Genomic DNA, 22984 nt, shown 5'->3' with positions numbered 1-22984 from the left:
AGGTTATATTATTTAAGACGGGAGGGAATAAAACTACCTAAATGCATAAATGCAAATTAAGTCTTTACACATAATATAAGGAAAGTAAAAGTAAAAGAACACAAGGGGGTAGAGATAATTAGTAGACTCATGAATCTTTATATGTTTCTTTAGACTAAGCTGGGGTGAGACAAATAGTGATACGCCCATTTGATTCGCGTTTTGATTCTGAAATAAGTTTTGATTACGCTTTGAGGTCAGGATAAATAGTAAATCGCTGTCTTGCCAAATTAAGTTTTTATAAAATTACTGAACTATTAGTTTTAACAATTTAAAGGACAGAAAATGCATGCATCAGGCGACAATCTCAAACCATTGAGGTCACAGACCTTAACCAGGGAGCAGCTAAAATTGTATATTGGCCAACAGGTCAATAAAGCATCAAAACAATTTCAGGGGAAACAAAAGAACCCCCTGAAGGCGTATGATGGTAGTACTGACTTCCATTACTGGAAAATCGGTGCTTTGTCCCAGCTGGAAGATACAGGGGTGGATGAGATCCTCATGTGTAAATGGACGGCGGAGGCCATGTGTGGTCCCGTGGAACAGACAGTCCGGCACATAGTCATGGACACATATTTTACCTTTGACGAGAGTTTAGGGGTCCCCCTGGAGATAGTCAAGGGCGTAACACATTTAATGGAGCAGTTAGACACCGCCATTAATAGTGTTGGGGGGAAAGAAGAGGCGATGGCGGCCTTCCAAATGAGATTAAGAAGCAGTTTTTGCAGGGCCTGTTAAATAGGGTAATTGCAAAAGCTACTAGGAAAATAAATTATGACCATCCTGAGATGACAGCAGAAGAAGTGCTTCGACATGTAGACCACTATGAGAGGGCGGATCAGGTCGATTATGTCGACCAAAAGGTACATAAGAGGGATTGGGGACGAGCTGTGCCAAGTAAAGCACCCAATGTAAATGCCCGGAAGCCCCATTACGCCATGGTTGAACCCATGGAGGTAGATGCAATAAGTCTTCCCACGCAAGGAGACCATTGCTTGATCCACCCTCAGGGTCGTCACAAAATGAAGGATTGCTTCATAGTAAAGAAGTATAAAAGGGAGGAAGAAGAAAGACAGGGCGCTACTGCGGCACCGAGGTTTAAACAGAAACCAAAGTGTTTTATCTGTCAAAAGGAGGGGCATATTAAAAGAATTTCCCCCTTGTCTAAAAATGAGCCGGAAAACTCCTAAGGGGGAAGAACCCCCCTTAGGTATTATTTCCCAAAGCAACGCCATCGCGGACAGCACAAATACCAAAGAGGATATGACGCATCCAAAAGACTTTGGGGAAGAAACTACAATGAGCAAATTTGCTGAATCGAGTTTAGCAAGCTTAAATCTGCCAGGTAGTCAGCCAATTTGGTTCTGGGCCAAGTTGGGTGGTATGTGGTTTCAGGGATTAGCAGACACTGGAAACCAGGCACTCAATCTTATTGACGAGGCATTATGGAGGAGGTCAAATACTTGCAAGGACCTGAAAAAGGCGGACATTGTAGTGGGTTCAGTAGGGGATAATAGGTTAGATATTATTGGTATTCCTACTGAACCGGTTGTAATCATGGTGGAAAATTTAGAAGAACCATGGAAGATAAACCCCCTAGTAGTTCGTGGGCTAGGGGTGCCATTTATACTATCACTGAAAACTATGAGACAGCTGTCCATATCATTAGAATTAGGTGAGGATATCATTGCTGGGGTTGGGACTAGTGGGACAGAAATTCGGTTAACAGAATATCTGGGTTCTGACGAGGCAATGGAACTTGTCTCCACTTTAATGTTAATTGACTGTGAAGAAGTTGCTGAGGTAATTATTACTGAGAAGACGGTAATTCCCATAGAGAAGACGGTAATAATTGAGGCTACAGCCAAAGGGTACAAGGTAACTGATAACGGCACATCAAATATTGTATCGTTTACAGCAACTGAAGAAGATTGGAAAATAAATCTTGAGTCACAATTAACAGAAGTGAGGATGACAAGGTGGGGCGATAGTCGAGTAAAATTAGTCATTTCGACTGTTGAAGAAGAACCCTGGCAGATAGCTCAAGGAAGAAAAATAGGAACTATCCGACGATTGAAGCGTTACACGCCAACTCATGAAAATTTGTTAGCTTCAATGGAGATGGAGAAAATCTGCCCTCCATCTGAAGAACTTGAAAAATTAGACCCTAATATTAATTATTCACTAATACTAGATAAATTGTTCCAATATATTGGAAAACCTATTAAAAGAGTAGCTAGTGAGGCGAAGAAAATTAAAAAATGAAATTAATATTATGTTTGGGGGGAGAGTTCGAAAGAATGATTATCTGAGAGGTAATGAACGGGCACTAGTAGAAGAGTTATTATATAGATTTTATGGTATATTATCAAAAGACTCCTCCAAAGTAGGCCGCACGGAAATATTAGAGTTTGTGGTGGATACTAGTGAAAATGAACCGGTGAAGGCGAAGGTTATACCTATGAATCCAGCTGTGAAAGAAAGTTTTAAAGGACAACTTCAACAATGGATTGAGGAAGGAATAATTGAACCGACCATAAGTGAATGAGGATCAGAACAAGTTAACAATTGTTTCCCCATTTGGGACTTATAAATTCCTTCGGATGCCTTTTGGACCCAAGAATGTGTGCGGAACATATGAACGATTAATGCGTCAAGTTTATGGTCCACAACTAGACCGGCGAGGACTCCTCGGATTCTTTGATGACAATCTCATCGTAGGATGTATGTTCATGCAAACACTATGTAGATTTGCTGAATTTATGCTCAGGACTGAGCAGGCTAATCTCAGGGTAAAAGCTACGAAAACAGATTTGTTTACGCCTATGACGAATTGGTTAGGGCACGAGATAGGGGGAGGACATGTTGCTCCGGCTGATAGACTAGTAGAAGCTGTTCAGCATTGGCCTATTCCTGCTAACAAGAGGGATCTCCAAACTTTCTTGGGCAAGACCTCTTATTATCGTAAATTTATAGCATCATATGCTAAAATAGCTGAACCAATTGCAAAACTTCTCCGCAAAGATGTAGAATGGCAGTGGGCTAAGAGCCAAGATGAAGCATTTAATGAATTAAAGAAAAGGTTGCAGGTAAAACCATTATTAAATACCCCAGACTTTTCAAAAGAATTTATTGTAGAAAGAGATGCTTCAAATTTTGCCATTGGCGCCGTGTTAATGCAAATAGGGGATGATGGTAAAGAACATCCGATTGCGTACGGTAGCAAGTGCCTTAATCAATCACAAAGAAATCCTTCTGCAACGCAGAAGGAATTGCTAGCTGTAGTCGAGTTTGTAGAACATTTTAAGTATTTTATTTTGGGAAGAAAGTTTGAAATCAGGACTGATCATCAACCTTTACAATGGTTCATGAAATCAGTTGCGTTTACTGGAATGTTACACAAATGGAAGGAGATGCTTCTGGAATATGAATTCGAAATTAAGTATAAGCCTGGAAAAAGAAATCAGAATGCTGATTCTTTGAGTAGAAGACCCGACCATGAAGAAGGTGTAACGGAAGAAAGTAAAAAGCCAAATGAATATGATTTCAAACTCATGGAAGCTATAGGCAAACCCATTGCAAATGTTACTGAAGTAACAACTCGACGCAGGAAAAAAGAACTTGATCAAGAACAAGAAAGGATCAAGGTAATAGAGCAAGAGATGATTGAGGTACAAGATAAGGGAAAAGAAATCAATGAAAACGAAATTGATGATATCTCAACAGATAAATTTATAAAACTAGATTTTTATAGGTCACAAAGTGATGATACTTGCATGAAATATATTAAGGGTTTGTTAATGAAAAACAAAACGGTTGAGGAAATTAAAGCACAAGGTAATAAATTATTGTTGGGGGGAAATTAAAGCTTATCTTAGAATATATAATCAATTACATTTAATTGATGGTAAATTGTATATGAAGGATAAGGAAAATGGAAATATGAGAATTTGTGTACCGGAAAGAGATATACGTACAGTTATTGCGACTGTACATGTACATCCTTTATCAGCGCATCCTGGAATGACAAAGTCAAAATTATTAGCTAAACAATATTTCTATTGGACAAATATGGATAGAAATATTGAGGATGAAATAAAAGGTTGCGAAGTCTGTGTTTGTGCAAAGGAAAGGAGACAAAGACCATTGGAAAAAATGGGACAAACTTCTACAGCCATCAATGAAAGATTCCTTGTATTTTATATGGATTTGATGGGTCCAATGTACAACGGTTATGCCAGTGATCCTAAGTATTTAATGACAATCACTGATGCATGTACTAAATTTCCAGAAGCGTTCCCCTTGAAGGAACCTACAGTTGAAAATATTTGTAAGATATTATTAACTGAATTCTTCCCAAGGTATGGAACGGGTATGAAATTAGTAACAGACAGGGGTTCACAATTTATTTCCAAATTAATGCGACAGGTGTGCGATGAGTTAGGAGTCATTAAAGCAGAAACTCAAGCTTATCAACCTCATACTAACCCGGTTGAAAGATTAAATAGGGATATTGGACAAGCTATTAGAACATTAATGGTCCAAGAAAATATCCCTGATAATAAATGGCATAAATGCCTAGGGGAGCCTTGGCTCAAATAAGGTTCCTAATTGTACCGAGGTTAGGGTATTCTCCATTTTTCTTAGTAACTGGAGCACATCCAGTGGTTCCTGCAGTTCAATTAGATTCAAATATGCAAAATGCTCCTACATCAGTTAATGAACTGGTAAATACAGTTACTGATGCTTTAGAAAAAGTTAGAGTCCAACAATTTGAAAGTCATTTAAAGAATAGAGAGGCTTATAATAAAAAAGTAGTCCAACAGGTAATTAATGTTGACGATGAGGTGTTTTTGTGGGCACCACAAACTGACAAGAATCGTAAATTGGCTACTTATCAAAACGGACCATTTAAGGTTCTAAAGGTAATAAACGACAGAATGGTTGAGATTAGAACAAACAAGGGTCCTAAAAAAGTAGCTAAGGACAGACTACGGGTAATATCGGGAAAAGATATTTCTAAAGAATTGATTCCCTTTAATACACCTCTCTATAGAACAGAAAGAACCTTCAGACTCTAGACTAATGGAAGAGAACGAAAGTAATAATTTAGATCGAGTAATTCAATTTTCATATCCTGATTATCCTGAAATTCAAACAATTCCTAAGATTTCTACATCCATAAGTAATAAAGATATAGAAGATCTTCCAAAAAAAAGGGATGATGAGGAGGAGAATGGAAAACAAGAGGATAAAAATGAAAATGGTAATATAGATGAACTCGAGGAGGCATATATAAGTGAAGCAGGAGCGGAAGAAATAAGAAAAGAAGTAAAGAATATGGAAGAATCGCCCAATAAGATGCAAGGATCTGTTGAGAAGAAGAATAAAAAACGAAAAGCAACGCCTGAATATAAACAGAAGTCAAAGAAATTATTAAGTGCCGCCTTTGATGAACTAGCTGCATTGCTAGATGGGAAAACACGCCCTAAGTCATATAAAAGGAAACCAGTCAGCCCCCACGCACAAGGTAAAAAGGAATCGCGTATAGAGTCAAGTGAAGAGAGCAAGCTGGACTGGAGTGAAGGAGAGGAACACACTGAAAGAGAACTAGAAGATACAATTAATTTATCTTCTACAGATGTTCCACAGGAGAAAGAGGGCGAGGAAAATAGTTTTCCTTAAAAAGGAATAAGTAATAAATATTTAATTGTGATTTGAACTTAAAAAAGAAAAGAATTAAATATAATTAAATATGAAGTTACTTATTTTATTATTATCACTTACTTTTGTGTTTGAAGTTCTTCAAGTTAATTCAGAAAATGAAATTATAATGGAAAGGAAGAACTTGTCAATTCTATTCGAGGAAATGGGTAGAGTGGGAACTTCAGTACAATTGATAGAGGTCAGGACGGAATTACCAATGGTTAAAATCAACAGAAGAATTGAAAACGTCCTGGGGAGTATGCATGCTACAATTAAGTATATGAACATTGTGCGTATTCCCAAGTCATTGACGAATGCTCTACAACAAAGAATAGAATATATCCGCACACATATGAATGAAGTAATGATGTTATGTGGGTATAAGAATGACGGAAAAACGAAAAGGCAAGTGATAGTGGGCCTCGGAGTATTGGGAGGCTGGATGCTTAAGGGGTTGTTCACAAAGTTATTCTCAAGTGATGATCACTCAAGGTATGAATCAGAGATATTGGATACCTTGGCACAGCAAGAAGAAGAACTAAGGGCAATCCGTGGAGCAATAAGAAACTTAGCCACAAAGTATGATATCCTTAAGAATGTCACAATGATGCTTCACAATCCGCTACAAGAAGTAGAAAGGGTTGAAACAATGATAATGGTGTTGACAACAATCTCAGAACAGATCAACAAATGGATCAGGGGAATACAGGCTGGTATGACCGGGAGATTAACACCAGACTTGTTATCAATCAATGATGTGGGGAAGATCTTGGATATGGTAAAAGAAAGGAATCATGATGGATCAATCAGTCCAGTTGAAAGTGAGAGTATTGGGAATTTTTACTCTCTGCCTGTGCAACTGGAAAGAACGGCAAACGGATTAGATGTGGCGGTTCGATTACCCTTATATTACAAACATAATCTATACGAGTTATATAAGTATAAGGAACTCCCGATGACAATAGAAGAAGGAGTTCGGATGTCATATCGATCACTAATAGGAAAATATTTAGTGATTGATGACATAAAGGGTATTTATAAGGAAATTGAAACAGATGAATTAGTGGATTGTATTCATATTGAAGATATTTGTCTGTGTCCACATTTAAGGTTGTTCAGAATTGGACAAAATGGTTGTTTGCCTGCATTGATTCATGGTAACTTTAAATTGGCTAAGGGATTATGTGACATAATGTTACATAAATCGGATGACGTGTTTGTGTCGCAAATCAACGATGGAAAAATATTCGTGGATGTGCAGAAGACACAAATGATCAAAGTGTCATGTACAAGTGGCTCTGGTAGGACAACAAAACGTCGAGAAACACTTGGGTCCGGACAATGGATGATCACATTGCGGAATGATTGCAATGTGAGGATTGGTGATTACTTGATTGGAGAAAGACCAGTGACAAGTAAGATCAAGGTGAGGGTCGTGGAAATGATGATTCTGGATGAGGTGGAAGATGTTATTGCGGATTTAAACCTCCATGAAAGCTGGAAAGATTGTATATATATATTTCTCAGATTTAAGCTATCTTGAGTTATTGTTATTTTGATATTATGTTTGGTGATAAATGATGTGTTGAGAGGTTTATTGCTGAGTTGTGTGTCTGGATATGATATGCGTATGATGGTAATCACCAAGGCCAAACATCACATGCTGGGAGCAGGTGATGAGGTGAATTGGATAGTTCTAGAACAACTAGCATTAGTCCCCAAACGTCTATAAATATATGTTATGATGTATGTAGGGGAATCAATCGCCAGATTATCTCCGAAGAACTAAGTAATAAATAAGGCAGTGTGCAAACGTACTACGTGATTCTTATTATCAACCCTAAACTCCAAAACAACAACTTAAGATAGGCCTAATAGTTATCCCATTGATCACAGCGGTGTTCTCATTTGACTCCCACTAAATTGTATCCTGAGAAGGAATGCTTATCAAATATTGATCTTATATTAATCCAAACTAAAAAATATAAGTAAACTTTGTAGTAGCCTTTTCCACGATTGCTAGAAAAGGACACTACACTATATATAATCAGAGTCAATAGTAGCAAATAAGGATTTTAGGCGAATAAATAGCAAATATTAACAATACATATTATAAAAATTAGTTATGTAGAAAGTCAATTTATCCTAAAATATTTAACAAACTAACTCCTTCCCCACATCAATGTCGACTGATGATTCTATTTTTTTATCCATCTTCAGTTAATATAAGGGTAAAACCGTGAGTGTATAATCATGGACATCTCTAGCTGTCTGGACTACATAGAGAAGAATAAAAAAGCGCACCAGTTCCAATACATGGCTTATTTTTAGTCATTGTTTTCATTAGTGAAAGATACTTATAGCTTCAAGATTCCGATCGTGACTTTTAAGTTTAAGGTGATGGGGTGGAAGTGCTGTGCCCCGGATACCGTCAAGGTTATGACATCACCCCTAAGACCATATTCCATAGTTTTCCTGGGTTCATTCTCCTAATCTGGAACTTGAATCCAAATGGGAGGGGACTGTTCTAAGACTGAAAGTGGATCTCAAAGTGAATTCATAAATATAGACAATTACTAAGAATTCATGACTGGGCAGCCCCCATTTCCCAAAACTGAATTACATTACCCATTCTGTAAACCAAAGACAGGAAGTGGTTGTCCATTTAATCGGCAACTTGAACTTAGTTAGGGCACTTCTTGGCCACAAGCTCAAAAACAGGTTCCAGCTTTAGGTAAAAGGCAAAGTAACTTTTAAATGAAAGATATAGAACTAATTCAAGGATTGACCTATGTATTTAATTGAATTATTTAACTTTACAGGAGACTGAAAAAGGATGCTGTGTGCCTTGAGTGTGGCCAAACCTTCCGCTCTACTTATATCCACCCGAACATCCACTAGTTTCCTATTACTCCAGCTTGTGAAACGAGGGTCAGGAAGCCTTGGAGCTCAAAATGTTTGGGGAAGAAGAGGCGCTAACCATTAACGAGCTTTATGATAAGTTGTTATTTGAAATATTACCGTTGGGATTTATACTAATGAAATCCTCCGAATTAGCCCTTGTTAAGTTGGAAGTGACTGAAGGAAGGGGCCTTGATATTAAGGCTAGCCTCGAAATTCAAGAATACCTTACCTTTCGAATTTTTCATGGACATCATATTCTAAGTAACAGTTCAGTATCCCACCGTCTTACAGCAAATGCTAATGTCATCAAATCGGTAACTGAAGTAATGATCATTGCTCCGTATTTAACATGAAAAAAAAAAAAGTTTTTGAGTAATGAAGATACTCGTAAAATCATCATTGAAAAAACTACTTGTATCCCCATTTATGGAACACATAACATTACTCTTTAAAAAAAACAAAAAACCTTTACCTTGTCTTCTCTCTGTTTGTCTTCTGTGGCAAAGTGTCAGTACGGCCTACTATGATTAAATCAACATGTCGATTTGCCTTACAGTTCATGTCCCAAATATTTTACAACTCTGTCTACTTCAGTTACTGTAGAGACTGCACTACCATCATCCATAGTTAAATATTTTGGAACAAGGATGAAACACCTTAACAGCAGAGAGTGTAATGTCAATCTTATAATCGATGAGGTCTACTCTGCAGGAAGGTTCGAGTTTGTTAGAGGTAGCAAACAACTAAAACTGTCCTTAAATATATGATCAAATCCGTTAGAGGAAACTACATGGATGTGATAGCACTTATACCGGGTACCAAATTAAACGGTGAATTCCTTTATTCAAATATGCTATAATTATGAAAACCTTCCATCAAATTGGATTTATCGTTCCATTAAAAAAAAAAAAAATTTTAAATATTTATAATTGCTTCGAAAGGGAAGAATACTTCATCATTCCCCTGAAACCCTCTAGGAGTTAAATCATCATTATACCCTAACTTTGTAAAATGGGCTAAAAGTGAACATTTTGAAAACTTGCAAAATTGCAAAAGTTAGCTAACACATAAATAAAACTTATTTACAGTTATAAATTTATCCAGTTTATTACTGTAAAGATGGTATTTCGTTTTTGCCGTCCCTGTTTTAATAGAACTGGTTTCTTCAGACCTTCAACTAAGATTTGAAGAAAAAAATTTACTCCTTTTCATGTTCTACAACTTTTATTTTATGAACTATATGCGTACACCTGCTAGTTTTGGCGTCTATCGACGCACAACTAACACACGTTTTCTAAAACAGTAACAGATTTAATATTATTATACAACATATATACACGACTAGCAGCCAATAATGGGCTCTGTGCCCAATTCGGACATTTCAATAATTAAATTAATTTAGCATTAACATTCTAAAGTTAATTTAACACGAAGAACTGACCATGACTAATTATAACTTTTTTTAAAGGTTTTCTCCAGACCTTGGCATAAGGTTTTGAAAAAAAAAATAGTAGAAGACGTAGACTTTTATTTTATAGACTATAAGAATACAACTGTCTATTTCTATTACAAAATTTGTTTCAAATAAGCGTAATTAAAAAGTGGGATAGTTAAAACACAAAATTTTGACACTTTTTTTTACAGTCAAAGGTTGAATAAATGAGCACAGGTAATTTTCCTACTTTTTTGTAACGGATATATCAAGATCTTAGCAGAACATATCTAATAAAAAAAGTTAGTCTAATTAATTCATCTTTCTATGGTCTACAAATTTTATTATATGAACTATAGTCGAAACTCTTCTGGTTTTGGAGTCTATAAGCCACAAACTTAGACTACGATTTCTAACAGACGTAACGACAATATTTTTATTATATGTAGGACTAGCAGCCAATTAGGGGATCCATGCCAGATTCGCACAAGGAAAAAAAATTGCAATCCTAAATTAATTTAGTCAAAAATGTATAAATCAAAAGTTAATTTAACTACATATAATCAGAGTCAATAGCAGTCAAAAGGATGGGGAAAAAAGGAAAAAGATTTTTTAGACAGGCACACACAATGCCGGCTTTTTCCTCTCTTTAAAATTCTAGGATGTTTTTATGCTGATATCATATTATAACATGAAACACTTCACTGTCTTTTTTTAAATGCAAATGAAGATATACATACAAAGGAATATACATTTTTAAAATAAGAGAATAAAGGTGTACAACTTTGACATCAACCAAAAAACAGGTTTATTTTTCAACCAATTTTTGATATCCGACAGGATAAAATTTATGTCGCTTTTTGAATGATAAATCTGATTTGGTTATCAGATCTGCTTGGTCAAAGTTACATAACCTAAATAATAAAAAAATAGTTAGATATTTAGGATATTCAACTTTGATTAAAACATTTCATGTTGATTTTTTTTTAAATTTTAAAATTTTAAGCCTTTGAAGTTTGGACCAAAACATGTAAATTTCTTGGTTATTATTAAATTATGGAGGTGATAAAAATAATAATATATATGTGTCTTACAAAGTTAACGCTATCATATTTTATTCCATTGAAGAGGTTTGTTTTTTTTAAGTTGAGAAAAAAATAATAAAACCTGTTTTTTGAAAATTATCCAAGTGACACCAGTGTATTTTTTTTGTCATCACAATTGTAGTAAAATATATTTCAAGTTGGTTTGTGAAGAAATTTTAGAATTAACTTGATATTTGCATAAGTTATTTAATGAAATAATTTCTAATATTAATATTGTATTAAGCGCATAAGATAAAAACATGGAATACAAGGAGAAATAGAAATTATATAATTTATTTTTCTTATTTCATATTTCTCTTTTTCTTTTCATATTCTCTTACTCCTCCCTACTAAGTTGCTTTTATTGTTAAATACATAGATGAATAGGACTGATTATGTGATAATCAATGATATTTTTTTTATTTGATCAAAATAGCTAGAACGATATACATAATAATTGAAGAAAAATCCTCAATTTGATTGGAGTTTCGTTATTTTTCTTTTTAGCTGGAGTGTTGGTGGTGTTCTTTTCAACTTTATTTCGCACTTAATCATTTTTGAAAGATACAAAATTCTTAATCATAAAATTTAAAAACGTATGCCCAATTTTTGCAATAAAGGAAGAAAAACAATGGTCAGATTTACAATTATTAGAAAATATTTAACAAGACAGAGAACAAGACATTTTAATTTGCTCTAAACATACATTTAAAACTTATTGAGGGGACAGACTCGATAACAAAAGATCAAGAGACGATGATTTACTTTCAAAAATCTCATTTTGAAGCGTTAACCTGCTCAAGCAGACAAGATGTACCAAATCGGAAAAATAGATGAGGACCATTAAATGTTTCTTTGCTCAACCCTTTGGTTTAACAGTCTCCCATTTCATTACCAAAGACTTGAACTTTTCTTTAAAAAATCCACCAATGACATATCTCCAAGTGTAATAGCTTTTCTTCGTTCGTCTCAATGTCCCTTAGAAGATTCAATAGTCTTATAATTTTCAGTATTCCAAAAATTCATAATTAATTAAAGAAACTCGGCTGTTTGTTTCTAGTCTGGGTTTTTGGTTAAAAAATGAATTAATCTGTTGATAGTTTAATCATGAAATAATGCACCTGCTAGTAGTATATTTGGCCTTTCTATTGACTTAAGAGATAAGACTTTGGAGCTTAAATTGTTTGCATATCTGACTAGTCATGTGCACTCCAGCTTCTAAAATGATTTGATATAGATTAATTGAGCAGATATTACCGAGGCATCAAAATTGGGACTTATAAATGTTTATCTGTCTTTGTCCTCTATTTTCAGCCGTAGATAAAGCGCTTGTCCTATGACTTTTTATTGCCCTCTTTGAGATGGTATAGATGTTTTCTTTAAAATTATTTTTTTTATTATGATATTACTCCATTGCAACTCTGTTTCAAAGTCGGATGATAAAAAGTAAAAGAGCATACTACTCACTTTAATATGTACGTTGATTTTCATTCTGCAAATACAACAAGAAATATACAGGGTTCGGAAGTAAAATGTGGACCGAATTACGGATTTTAGAAAAATGTCAATAGTTTTATTTTTTGGAAAATCATTTTGAAATTTTTTGTAACAAAATTTTGAGACACGACCATTGTGAACATGTTCATTCAATATGGCCGCCCTCAGCAGCAATCACATGCCCCACACGACGGCGGAAAGTCTTGCACCAGTTGGTTATGAATTTTTGGGACAAGTTGTTCCACTCTTTCACAATAGTCGCCTTCAGGGAGTCCACGTTCGGATGAAATGTCCAGTTAGTCTCCTTCTCCAAAGTACTCAACGCAGCAAAGTCCAACGGGTTCAAATCCGGCGAAGATGATTGCCACATGTCCTTGGGCCAAAACTCAGCTACGTTGTCGGCGCAGAACTTCTGGAATTGGGCCGATGTGTGTGAGGGGGCACCATCTTGGTTCCAAATATAGTTGTCCTCTGAGTAAGTGGCCTTGAGCCATGGTAGTATGGTGAATCTCAGCACCATGTAGTAGGCCTCCTGGCCGATTTTCTTCCCATTCTTAAAAAAAAGGGAGGCATCTTCTTGCTGTTGGACACCACGATCTCCATGACTATTTTTTGGGACAGATGTTTTGTACGGAATACCCCCTTGACTTCCTCTGGTGATCCCCCAAGCCAACAGTCGTTCCGACGGTTGTATTCCTGGCCCACGTTGAAAATGTCCTCGTAAGATAAAATGTTTACAATACATTTGCCTTGATCCACGCACGAACTTACTTGCACCTCTCTCCTCTTCAGAGTGTCTGTCAATAGGTGGCATGGTGTCCTTGTATAAGAGGACAACCCCAAGTCCTCATACACAGCCTTCCTGATTGTTCCCTCGTCTACTTGAAACTCGTTAGAGAGGTGTTTCACGGATTTTGTGGGCCTTGATCCATGCACGAACTTTCTTGCACTTCTGCAGTCTCCTTTCTTTCAGAGTGTCTGTTAAAAGGTGGCGTGGTGTCCTTGTGTAAAAGGAAAATCCCAATTCCTAATACACAGCCTTCCTGATTGTTTCCTCGTCCACTTCAAACTCGTTAGAGAGGTGATTCACGGATTTTGTGGGGTCCTCCTTGATCTTCTTCTTCAGGTCCCCCAGAAACTCAGAATCCCTTTTCAAGTTGTGTCCCTAGTCCCTTCTTTTCTTGAGAGGTATTTTCTATCCTTTTTCATCTTGCCACCTTGAAAATGAGGCTCCTTGAGCACTTCACTATGTCCATAGTCTCTGCCACCTCAATTTTGACATCCGGAAGGTCTAAGACCCTCTGCCTTTTTGCTTCTTGCTCACTCATGATGAAAAGATTTGATAAATGTTTATAATTGTTTACTTATGCAGAAAGGACAGGAGATTCGGAATATGCAGGAAAAAAATTACAAAAATTTTCTATTTCAATTACATAATTAGCATTTATTAACAGTCCATGTTTGTCTTCCGAGCCCTGTACATATTCATATTATCAATGAATATATATTATTAATTAATATGATCATTTTCAATGCGATGCATTTACAGAAATATTTTTCAATGTAAATATAAATATAAATAAAATTTAAAAAAAATAAATATACTAACAGATATCTATTCCTTCGGAACAGCAGCCTTTACGTAATTCTTTAAGGGGTCAGATTTTTTGGAAACTTAGGTAGAGAATAATTAGTTGATTATTTAACGAACATAAAACCAATTGTCCACACAGCCAAGTAATGCAGGAAAAGTTTCTCATATCACAATATCCAAAATACTATTTCAATTTCCATGGGGGTTATAGTGTCCTTCTTATCCATATCCCTTAACCACAAATGTGACATATATATAGCTTGAATAGTAACTTTCTGTTCTGTTCTGCTGTTCAAGTAAAATGGGAGGGTCTCATTGTCCTATTAAGCCCAATAAATTTTGGAGAAAAGGGTTGAGGAAGAAATTGCAAACATTACATAAAGAGATTCTTAAGGGATAGGGCAAGTTATAGAATGATTTTTGCTTTAAGAATAGAGACCAGCACTCTAGTACAGTCCATCTTTTCTTAATCCTTGTGCATTCGATTCCAAATACTTCTGAGTCAGAGACAAATCTATGAAATTAAAAACATTCGAATCAGGACTCGACTCTTATAGCTTTGCTATAGACTAAGAGCCTTTGACGAAAAAATAGGGATAGCAGCCTTCCTAATTTCCATACAAGCGATAGTAATTCCTGAAATCCTACTGTGACGTCAATATTAAAAGCGTGGTGTAAGTCAAACATAAGTCTTACGCGCGTTATGGTATAACCTTGTATTTCTATTAACATTAGGTTCACTTCTGAAGTGTTTACGCATTCATTTCGAACGCAAAATTTCCCCCTTCTTATTAATATTATTGCAATTAATTTCATGATTTTTTTTTAAACATTAAAAAGTTACTAAATAAGGATTATAACAATAAAAAAAGAATAAAAATGTAATAAGCAATCAAGCATAGCTAAATGAGGCAACAAGACCCTCTGATTTAACCTTCTAATTTTATGAGAAATATGTGAATCACATAGATTCCATTTTGTTCAGTTTTTGTGAACAAGTATTACCATACAGATAAATCCCTAACTTTGCATCCGAAAGCAGCATTGTTTTAATTATTGAAAAAATAAGGATACAAAGTATATTAAGAATTTACGTCAACTAATAATACAGAACTCTTTGTAAAGATTTTTCTTATATTGTTGCTTATACATTAAATATGTTTTTAGACAAAAAAGGGAACAGTTTTCAATACGGATTCCTCAAAAACATCAATTTTACCATACATACCCTTGCAATGAGAAATGTGACATTAATGACAATCGTCTTTGCTGAAACATTCAATACTCTGTCCATAAAGCACTAGATATATAGATGAGTGGAAGTTTAAAAGTCAACGAATTCTCAGAAGCTCACATTTTTCCATAAATAATAACAAAGGACAACTATGTAAACCCTTCAGTAGTTATTCATAAAAACATTGATGACTGATATAAATAAATAACTGTATTTGAATTTTTAAACAGGGAGTGAGCAACCAGTCTTAAATTGAAATATTTTGGATTTAAAAAATTAATGTAAATTTATTAAATTAATAATAGGGGAAGTAAAAAGTTCTGAGTGTCTTTTCGCTTTATTTTCAGAATAAATATAACATATTTAGAATTTCCCGATTTAGATCCAATATGTGCCTTCGAATCGTTGGAACCACCGCTTTGATGGTGCATTCGATACTGTATTAGGTCCATAAACAGGAAAAAAAATTGGACGCCTGCTCCGCTTTTTCACCTTGGTCGTAATGATACTGAAGTATGTATAGAATTTGTCACTTTTTTCCCCCATTTTGGAACCATGTAACATAATTGGCTTCACCAAACACAAAACTGTGCATTAACTTTTTTAAATTTACGCTTAAGGTTCAGGCATACTTTAACTTTTTATATGCAATGTATCAATAGTGAAATGTAGCTAGGGATATTTCAAACATGATGTATTTTTATGAAAACTTGTGATTATATGTTTTTTTGGGTACTGATTCAGAATTTGAATTTAAAAAATTGAAATTTCGTGGTTGTGGTACTGTTTTGCGCCATTCACTTTCCACGAAAAGCTCAATTTTTGAGCTTTAGGAAACATGAGAAAGTTTTTTTTTTTTTTTGTGAAAAATGTCAGTAATTATGTTTTGACCCCAGTGGGTGGTCTCACGTCCCTAATTATGGTAAATACGCCGCACGCCCAGATTAATTAGTGTACTTTGCAGCAAGGTCTTAAATGACATAATTTGTTATTTTTTTCTTTCGAAATAAGCTTATTCTCAACATCAACTAACAACAAATTAATATATACAGTCTTGGTGCTTCTTTGTTTTTTATATTCATTTTTTCTTTTTCGTGTTTATATATGTTAAATACACGCGCCCCAAAAAACATTGCCTTCATTATTCGGCAAAAAGAACACTTTTAGACACGTCTAGACTTTTAATTTTTTAAACAGAGAAAATTAAGAGTTCAAATTTGGAAATAAAACAAAAAGATTGCTGGGAAGACATTGGGCTCATGCTCAAACATTCAAATAACTCCAATAGCATCTCCTAAAACTTCCTAAGAGTTTTAAATGTCATCATTCTTATTCAATTTTCTGAATCAGTATTCCAAAAAAACATATAAATTTCATGAATTTTATGAGTTTTAAGCTTCTTGTTCTGGAAGCTTAAATGCTCATAAACGCACTCGTGCTCCTGTAAGAATGCTTAGATGTAGCTAACTAAAGACATCTAGCGAAAAACGCTAAGAATTTTTTACTTCACCTATTACAAATATAACCAAGCCTGTCACAATGATGGGTGGGCACATATAATAAATCCCCCCTAAGACAGACTAAGCTTGGGCCATGGTTCTGACTATAAGTTTATGTCTAAATATTATAAACAAATTATTATAATTTTTTTATAATAACAATATGAAACCAACTTCTTTGATTTTAAAAGTTATATTATACGAATATATTTCTTTTTAAATTAAAAAAAAACTCACTCATCCATTTGTAGTAATAGTTTTCAAATTGAAAATTAGTTAATTCTCAAAAGAAACTTATATGTTCCGTTTATTGCACCGACGAATTTTTTTTGGACTGAATATTTCTTTCTTATGTTTGTTTTTATATGGAAGGTTGCGTCATACAATAAAGATAACGACTTTTTTAATTTACAAAAAAAATTATGCTGATGGAATAATAAAAGGTTATAAATATAACAAAAAATACAATAAACGAAAATAACCACAAGAAGCGAGACCGATAAGCAATATATTGCGGTGTCAGTTTGACTTTGCTGGTTCCGGTTCTAGTGGTTCAAGAACCGAAACCACTTGAGCTGGTACAGCCGCTAGACCGATAGGGTACAACCTTGTATATATATATATCATTTTTCTACGAATGTCTTAAGTGTTCCTTGGTGAAATTTCCGTTCGGCAAATTGTCCTTCGTCAAAATATCCTTCAGCAATAATGTTTTCACAATAAAATAGACTATTGTATATTTTATACAACTCTTTGTATCAGTTTTTAAAATTGCATATTACATAATCATGCTTACTGGCCAGTAAGTCGGGTTTTGTATTCAAGGTGCATGAGTATAGGTCATTGCAAGTTACCAGATGCAAATCCCAGAGTCATTCGAAATTTTTTATAACTAACAATATAAAATATAGATTCAAATCCAAAAAAAAGATCTACATTTTGTTTGTCATCAACAAATAATTTTACGAATATTATGTAGATATTCTTTTTGTTGCTTGTGATAGAGTTAGCTTAAGGGTAACTTGTATAAATAACTTTTAAGTTGATATATTTTTTTCATTTCCTTTCATGTTTTTGATTCGTTTTTGTTAGAGTAAGTAAAAGTTTCTTGTGGATACATAAAGCTCGTGATATGTGCATCACAATATTAATTACATTACATTCTATTGGTTTGCCCTGAAACAATAATAGTACAGGTTCTCTCTAAAAAACTAAAAAGACTGCAATTCTATTAGTCTGTTCCTAATAAAATGTGTAATTCCTGGTGCGGGTCCTTATGGGTCTTTTATGGTAACTAACGTAGCTAATGCCATATATTTACTAAATATATTATTTAAACTTTTGAAGTTTTGACATTACCTCTTTCAAACAGACAAGATACCAGAAATTTGAATTAGGAGTTATGTGACAAATATCTATATACTCTCATTATTTATTTTATTCGTTTTATTGCTGAAAGGGGAGGGATACGGATTCAGAAATCAGTCCTATTCAACACTACATAATATAGAAAAAGATATTTGACACTTGAAATTGCATACATTCATTGTTTGGGGACTCTGATGAAAACAATTGGGATTTTGAAGATTCAATAAGTTGACCAGAATACTTCACGGTTACTTTATATTTGTGAATTGTTCCGATATGTTTTGTTTTGTCGTGTGTATTTCAGTGTTTTTGGATTCTTTATTTCTTTAACATTGAATTTTGGGTAAAATGCTGTCGTTGAACATTTTAAGTCGCTTGAAAGAGAGATTTGAGTATGGCTTAAAAACTTATCACGACTTATTTGATATCTCTGCCTTTTGTATTGAAGATTATTTGTTTTTGCTCACATGTTTGGAAGAAGATCATGAAAATCTTAATAATTACTATTTGAAGAGACCTTAGATGGGAAGGATGGGCTTGAAATGTTGTATTAACAATTTGATACTAAAGACAGGTATTTCTAAGAACTTAGCATAATATAATTTTCACCCATCAAGAATTCTCCCTTTCAAAATAAAGATGTTCTGTGATTTAGAATGTACCATGTTTGGGGGTTAGAAAATACCAGTTTAGTAATTTTTATTCTTCCAAAATTAAATTATCACTATATTTTTACTCCTATCATAGGACAAAAAACTAGGGATGAATCAGCAAATACAATAGTCGTCATAATAAGCATAGCTCCACCCAAGGATAATATAAATACAAAGTTATACCATAACTAAATTACATATACTAAAATTGATGTTTTACTTCCACTGTGCTTTTTAATAGTGATGTCAAAAGGTATAGTCTATTAATTTTAATGATATAATTTCTAGTATTATGCACTGTTAATATACCATTTTTATACTCTATGACTTCCAAATATGTCTGTTTTTCCTAGCAGTCAGTACGGTACATCAAATTGAAAATTATTACAACCCCGTTAACATGATGGTATTTCCGTACATTTCTATTAATCTTAAAAATAAATCAATAAATCATATAATTTTTTCAAAATTAGGATACATTGAAACTTTTCCAAAAATAAGATCATTAACAAGATTGATAATTGTTACCTTAATATACAAATATCAATTAATCAAAAACTTTACAATACAACATTAATAGAAACTATTTTATTAAATAATATTAGACCCATCTTTAATATAATAAATAATATATAGTTAAATGTTCCGTTAATTGGTCAAATGGAGTTGCACTGATTAAGTAAAAGAAAACATAATAGTATTATATTTTCTCTATCTGGCCGTTCATTGTCCATTGAGCTACGTCATTTCATAAAATGTATAATGTATTATTCAATTTTGATATGTTTCTTTGATATATAATAAAACCTATCTTATTGATGTTTTTCCGCTATTAGTTTGCTAAACATGATTCCTCTTTTCTCTAACAAAATTTCACATGAAGGTAACATTTTTCAAGCGATTATGTTTGTTTAATTACTTAAGCAACACTTAAATCTGCATTCTTTATTGATACTATATTTATTAAGTCGTCCACCTCGATTTGTTGAGTAGTGGCAGCAGCAAATAAAGATTGATTGCTTCCTGAATCTATAATTAATTTCCGGAGGATATTGTTTTCCCAAATGGTTTAATATTTACAAATGAATTACTGTGCGTAACATATCTGATTATGCTGTGTGGCTACCCACTTTTGTTATATATTTTAAGGAATTCAGCATCATAAATTTCTTAGTATTTGAAGGACAAGAGTAGTTGGTCCTCTATCTATTTCTTTCTCTTTGATATTCGATGGAAACTTATGTGAACGTCATATATTTCAAAACCAGAATGACTTATTTTATATACCAGGACAATACATCGATCTTGTATTCCTACAAATTTAACTTTAACAGTGAAACAGCTCTAAAAAATTATATATACTAACTTATTAATTCAAATTACATTAATATACTCAGTTTTCTGAGCGGAATCCAAATTGAACAGCGTTCCATGGAGTTCAATAAACGAAAGGATTTTTTTTTTAACGTTGAACGCTAAATATGAGATTTGAGCGTTCCGTTCCAATTAATTAATTAAGAAAAGATAACCCCTTGGGAGACCTATTTTGCGGAAGAGGCACAAGTGGCCTGAAGGGCACTTTTTGAAGGGTCATATTGAACATGAAATTTTTTAGTACTATACATTAACTCAAAAATATGAACTTGACCAGTTCAATAATTCTGAATCATGGGGCCGTAGCTCATCATTTGCCATGAATGTAAGAAAATGGCCAACTAAAAATAACAAATACTGCTCTTGTGTCTTGCCAAGGACGCATTATCGTTTCTCACTAATTAGTGTTTATAATAGCAATGGCGGTGGAAGTTATTTTAATTGAAGAGAGCTGAATAACAGTAGTAATTGAGAAATATGATTTTTTCTTTCCTACGAAAGCGAGTTGTAGCTATTTCGAGGTTGGGATATGGTCCCAACATTTTTTGTTCTAGTAAGATAAGGGGGTTGCCTATAGGAGTCCTAGCATTTCCAATTCTTGAACTGTTAGAATTGGATCCTATGCAATAAAAGTAATATACCGATTAATTTTTTTGTCAGTCTAAGTTGTCAATTCCCCATACTCTAATTTCAACTATGAATGAGTTGTAAATCTACATTTTTTATCAGTCTCATAGAAAAAATAATACTAAATAAATAGGACCCGACGCATTTGGACACGAAATACTGGTGGTGTTGTTATAGTCAATGTTTTTGTCTGTCAAATGATTTTAAAAATTTGAATAAATAATGTAATTTATTATTTATGTTTGTTTATTTAAATCAAATGTAAAAGTACTTAATTTATTCAAGAGAATAATTAAAACACCCCAAAACCCAAATATATTTATCAGTAAAAACCAAATTAAAAATTTTGCATGGTGGCTTCATGTGTCTGATAAAAAAAAAGTTCTTCATAACTATTTCTTAACGGTTATTGTGTACGGCGATACTCCCACAAATATCCTTGCTTTGAAGATGACCCAACACTCACACATGAACCAATTTAAAAATGAAAATGCCAAGATACAAATTGCTTAAGTTCGATAATCAAATTATCAGTGACAGTAAACATAAAACAATCAACAGATTTTTATGTAACAATCCTCTCAATATGAAGCTAAACCAAGTGTATGATTAATATTGTTTTTGATTTTTTAGTTTATGTTTTTTCTTCATCTAAAAAGTTTATTATATTAACTTTTGTAAAATTGTAAATAAATCCCTGTTCAACGCCATGTAAATATATTAACTTACTCCTAACTTGCCTAAAGTGAAGATTGCTTAATACATGCACAAACTACAAAACAACTTTAAATTACTTTATTTCCTAATAAATTAGTATCCTGAGTAATAGCCAATGCTTCAATGGAATGCTTATGGGTACTTCATAATATTAGTTATACTATGTCACTTTTTTCTTTATTGAAAAGATTAAATCATCATAAATGTTCGTTTGAATGGCAACAATAAGTATTCATTTGAATTGCAGCAATACGTGTTCATTTGAATTACAGCAATAAGTGTTCATTTGAATTGCAGCAATACGTGTTCATTTGAATTACAGCAATCCAATAAGAATTCACTAGCTTGTACAATCTCCCTTCATGTTACTACCTAAAAAATTATTGAACAGATTGAATTCTCATAAGTGTTTATCCAAGATGAATAAACTGGCTCATACAATCGTCCCTTCGCATCTTATTTTTTATAGTAGATAGAGCTAGAAGAAAACAAAAATTGTTACAAGGCACCAAAAACGAAGGAGGAACATAGATATGTTTATTTTTTATATATAAGATGATTTTTTACATTACTATGGAAATATTAATGAATAAATAATCATTATTGACCTTATTAATAATCTTATCTTGCGAAAAGTTTTCAAAATATCAAAATTTGGAAGAAACATTATTTTAGTGGGTGTAGTTAAGATTAATAGTAATACAAGTTAACACCATCATATAAATGGGCTTGCAAGAATTTTCAATTGGATGTACTGTACCGACTGCTTGTTATAAAATTGTGTAAGACAGACAAATTTTTAAGTCAAAAAGTATAACAACGGTACTCTAACAGTAACAGTAAATACTCTTTGACGTCACTATTAAAAAGCATGACGGAAGTCAAACATCAGTGGGAAACACCTTATGGTATAACCTTGTATTTCTATTGATCTAGGTCATAACTATGTTTATTATTACGACTAGTGTATTTTTATATTTTTGCTGTTTCTTCCTTAGTTATTGTATCCTATGATTGGTGTGAAAATACCAAGATAATTTAATTTTGGAAGAATGGAAATTACTAACGTGGCATTTTCTAACACCCAAACATGACACATCCTAAATCACATAACATTTTTATTTTGAAAGGGACTGTTGTTTAGGTATGAAGATTATAATGTGCAAAGTTCTTCGAAATAACAATAATAATTGTTAATACAATATTTCAAGTCAATCCTTCTCATCTATTTAAAAAAAAATTAATTACAAAG

General features: G+C 33.5%; 1 protein-coding gene across 29 annotated transcripts in view; it reads right to left on the bottom strand.

Annotated features, from left to right (window-relative positions):
• LOC121126990 (extracellular serine/threonine protein CG31145) overlaps positions 1–22984 on the bottom strand; it is a 123647-nt gene that overhangs the window by 81426 nt on the left and 19237 nt on the right. The window contains exon 3 of one of the 29 annotated variants that reach the window (XM_071892495.1): positions 22105–22210. The exons of the other annotated variants lie outside the window; for them this stretch is intronic. The gene's annotated coding sequence lies outside the window, so the exon portion shown is untranslated. The remainder of the gene's footprint in view (positions 1–22104; positions 22211–22984) is intronic. 29 annotated transcript variants of the gene reach the window in all.

This window comes from Lepeophtheirus salmonis, chromosome 12, assembly GCF_016086655.4.
Source record: "Lepeophtheirus salmonis chromosome 12, UVic_Lsal_1.4, whole genome shotgun sequence".
Taxonomy (NCBI): Eukaryota; Metazoa; Arthropoda; class Copepoda; order Siphonostomatoida; family Caligidae; genus Lepeophtheirus; species Lepeophtheirus salmonis.
Note: the sequence above shows the minus strand (reverse complement) of the source record. Positions and strands in the feature narration are given on the sequence as shown.